The sequence below is a fragment of the Pinus tabuliformis genome, chromosome 8 (genome assembly GCF_031772625.1).
Source record: "Pinus tabuliformis cultivar Carrire ecotype Pingquan chromosome 8, CPIR1, whole genome shotgun sequence".
Taxonomy (NCBI): Eukaryota; Viridiplantae; Streptophyta; class Pinopsida; order Pinales; family Pinaceae; genus Pinus; species Pinus tabuliformis.
This window is the reverse complement of record NC_142294.1, coordinates 1,879,379,473-1,879,384,282: the sequence shown is the minus strand read 5'-3', so window position 1 is coordinate 1,879,384,282 and position 4,810 is coordinate 1,879,379,473.

The window sequence follows — 4,810 nt, the reverse complement described above, 5'->3', positions numbered from 1 at the left end:
AAACAAATTAGCTCAACATTTTGTTTTATTAAATTTCCCCTTTAATTTCAATGATAAAACTTAGAGACTGTTTCAGAAATTACAAGGCTTTCAATGGACTCTGGCTTAAATACCTAGAATTTGGAGTAAATTGGGTCTGAAATATGTAAATGGTGATTCTGAACTGTTGAAAAGGCTTCAATCAGGCTGGAAGGCAATCTGGGAGCTTTTGGAGTCTTCTGAGTGCAAGTGTATGTGGGTTGATGGCTTTCAACGTTCACAGGCGCGTGCATGGGAAATTACAGTTAAAAAATGATAAAACAATGATTTGGGGCTTTTTTGGATTTATGCGCGAAAGGTCAATTTGGCGGGTACAGGTAAACAGTGAAAGTTTGACACATAGTAGGGTGAATAGTGATTTTTTTGGCGAGTAGTGGGCTGGCAGTAAGTGGTTTACTTTGCACAGCCTTTGGGCACTTGGCGGTATTGGGGGGAGGCTACCCGATTCCCTTCATTGAGCGCCACGTAGCTTCGGGAGCTCAGTGGAAAACAGCCCATTTCGGGCAAGTATAGTTCTGATTTCGGGCACTTTTGAAATCAACATGGACCATCGAATGGGGGGGGGAGATCATGTGGTGGTCGGGCACGGGAGTTGCATGGAAGGTAATGGAGGGGCCTAACAGGCATTTAGGCGTGGTTGTTTTAGCTTAATGAGGGGTTAAGGGGGGGATTAAGGTATCAGATGAGATATGATTGGTGGATGGGTTGACTTTAATTAATCGTAGATCGATTAATTATGTCATTTATCGGGGTTCGTGTAATATAGAGTTTATATTTCAAACTTTTGGGGTGGGGATATTAATGTTAAAGGGGTTTAATAAAATATATGGAAAGAAAGGGTTTTTTTTGGGAATTAGTAAATATAAGTAATATTAAAAGTTAATATGAAAATTGCAGGAGATAAATGAGAATGGATTTGCACTAAGTATAATGTATTTCATTTTAATTGATTTTCTTCTCACATAGAAACATTATAACTTAGGCTAAGTGTGTTTTTGTGGGTTTTTCATAAAAAGGGCTATCCATGGGGGTAATTGCTTTTCCTTCGGAAAATGGTGTTTTAACCTTAGGAAAAGGGATTTATCAGGGGAAAATGAATAATTTGAAGGGGGTGAATGTTTATGAGGGGATTTAGTACTTAATATCTATAAGTGATTGGGCCAAGGGTTCGGTCCCTCCAGAAGTCAGAGAAATTCTCTAAGCCCCTTGGACTTAAGATTTTGGGTACTTCAAACTTATTGTGGGAAATTAGTTATGTAAAGGGTGAAATGAGTGAGGGGAAATTAATCAATTTGAATTTGTGAACTTTATGCCAGTCCAATTTCTCATTCATATTTAGAATGTTCATGATGAGCGTGATAAATATGCTTTTGTCTAACAAACATCACAATTCTACAACCTTTCTTCTACTTTCCCATCTACTCATCCTACCATTTTTACTTCTCTTTATCAGGGTGCATTTAAGCTAGCGAACCCTTATCAAACATTTTTCTTTTTATTTACAATAGTAAACTAACTAAATCTAACCTTATTACATCAGAGGGCTCAGATTAAACAGTTGAGCTCCTTTTATTTACTCTACCTAATCTACTTACCTGCCAAGATTAAAAAGTTTGGTCAGATTTTATTTTCTAACTATAAACATGAAATTGAAACATGAAAAAGCCAAGTTTACACATTTTGACCATCATGGATTGTGGCAAATATTACAAGCTGCACACAATCATTTATTTTGCACAAAAAGTAAAAAGTAGTGGCATTTTGACTTGCACACTTTCATGGTATTTTCTTTTCTTGGGCTTCATATTTTTCATCTTTTTTGACCTTTTTGTTCTTTTTGTCCTTTGATTTTTATTTTAGGACATACCCTCTTTACATTTTTTTAATTTTTTGAATATGGAAAACATCTATAGAAAGCAAAGGTATGTACATATTAGAGGTTTAATATCAGCCATTCAAAAATTATGACTTCTATTGGTATAGGAACCTAATATTGGTTCCACTTGGGGATGGAATTTCCTAGTGAAATGTTAAGAACTTATAGATCAATAGCCTTCTAAATTGTTGTGATGTCACTCTGCAACTTTTCCCTTTTCACTTTTCTGCATTAAACCTTTGAAGCTTAGGGCCTTCTCTTCGGGCTTCAACTCCAAAGAATCACTATCCAATCAACTCTAAACTTTGAAAACAGAATATGTACAAATGATTAGTTGAATCAGTAACTAGGTTCAATGTATTGTTTAAGCATTCAACCATTAACTGGTCCTCCTTCTGCTTCTGTGCCATCCATTTCTCTGAGGAAGAAAGCATTATTACCTCTGAATGCATAGATGACATATGGGCCTTTCCATAGGAAATCAAATTTCCCATGTTTACCTTTATCCTCTCTTCTTGAGTCCCATTTCAAAACTCTATCCCCTAGGTAAAAATATTCTACCTTAGTCCTTTTATCAAAAACCTTCTTGATCCTTTCTTACACAAATTGAGATCTCATGTACAATTCTTCCCTGGTCTGTTGTAAATGAATTGTTTGGTTGATTCTTCTTTGGATGTCATTTGGTTCAACCTGCAACTCTTGGAGCAGCTTCATCACTAGTGTTCCCAAGGATGATGGGAAAACAAATTCCATTCCATAAACTAATTGATAAGGGCTAGTACCAATGAACTTCTTTGTGGTTAGCATGTCTGCCCATAAGGCATTCACTAGCTTCTTGTTCCATGTTTTCTTATTGTCTTCTAACAATTTTTTGATGATATTCACTCAACTCTTGTTTGAGGACTCTACTAGTCCATTTCCTTAGGGGTAATAAGATGTGGAATGGCCCAAATTTATATGGTAGTTACTACAGAAATCAATCATTCTCTTAGACTTGAAGGCTACTGCATTATCAATGATGATCTTGGTTGGGCACCCAAATCTAGATAGGATGTTGGATTCAGGGAAGGTTATTATAACAGTGTCAGTGGCTTGCCTTGATGGTATGGATTCTATCCATTTGGTAAAATAATCTGTAGCAGTAAGGATCCATTTCTATTGTGCAGAGGAAGGTGGGTGGATTTCACCAATGAAGTCAAGACCCTATTGTTGAAAAGGTGCTTCAGTAGATATTGGTTTCAGGGGGAGGGGTAAAAGCTTTTTCTTTCCTTCAAAAATTTGGCATTTATGACATGAGGTTACAAATTTCTTTACATTAGAAAACATAGTGTGCCAATAGAAACCAACTCTAAGAATCTTGTCAGTAGTATTTTTCTAGTAAATATGTCCTCCATAGTCACCTGCATGAAACTCTTGTAACACCTTGTCAGACTCTTCTTTCAATAAACAATTAAGAAGGATACATTCATGATTCCTCCAAAACAAAGCATTGTTAAGTATGTAAAATTTTAAATATTTCATTTTTAAAAGCCTACTTTTGGTCCTGAATAATTTGGAGGAGCTTGTAAATTTTGTGAAACATATATGATGTCAACATACCATGGTGATTCAATAAAGGCCTGGCTGATTGGTTGAGTCACCATCTCCTCTCCATTATCCATTTCTGCAATAAAATTTATGTCTAAGGCCTGACAATTCGATTCAGCCATGAGCTTGGCTAAACCTTGGCCTTTGATTAACTTGGTTGGCTTGATTTCTAGGTCATATTCTAATACAGTAGAAATGGATTTCCCTCTCTTTCCATCTAGACCATCCTGAGTTAGGATATCCTTGACTACTGCATTGGGGACATAGGCTATTACATGAGAATATAAAATGTAAACTCTAAAATCTTTGATAGCTTTGAACAGAGCAAAGGCTTTCTTTTCCATTATATTTTTCTTTAAAGGGGCATCTCTCAGGGCTTTGCTAAAAAATGCAATAGGTTGTTCGTAACCCTAATCATTTTTTTGCACTAAAATTGTAGCAATTGTGTGTTCTGAGGCAAAAGAAAATATAATGAAATCCCTATCAAACTTTGGACTGACCAAAACTGGTGTCTTTGTTAAGGCTAGCTTAATATCTTCAAAGGATATCTTAGCTTCAATGGTCCATTTTATGGTCAAATCTTTTTCAACATGTTATTCAATGATCTAATTATTTCTGCCAAGTTAGAAATAAATTTTCTAAGAAAGTTTATTTTTCCTAAGAAGGCTTGTAATTCTCTAATGCTCCTAGGGTGTTGTATCTGTAAGATGGCTTCAATTCTTGCAGGATCTATTATAATACCATCTTTAGAGATTATGTGGCCTAGTAGTTATCCCTCTTCTAACCCAAATAAAGATTTTCTAGGATTCAAAGAAATTCCATACTTCCTACATTTGATGAATACATGCCTTAGATGATCTAAGTGTTGTTTATCAGATTTTGAGAATACAATGATATCATCTAAGTATATTACTAGGAATTCATGGATTTCCTTAGCAAAAGCTATGTCCATAGCTCTTTGAAAGGTGGCCCCTGCATTCTTTAATCCAAAAGGCAGCTTCACATACATGAATGTGCCCCAAGGAGTAGTGAATGTAGTTTTTGCCTAGTCATCTAGGTGAACTAAAATTTGATTGTAACCAGAAAACCCATCCAATAATGAGATCCTAGTTGACCCTACTATCTTTTGTGATATATGATCCATTTTAGGGAGAGGGTAATTGTCTTTGAGTGAAACTTTATTAATATTCCTAATATCAACACACAGTCTAATCTCATCAGTCTTTTTCCTTGTGGGTACCAAATTTGAAACCCAATCTTGTTATTATTTTGGCTTCATACATTCTTCTGATTTCCTTTTCAATAGAA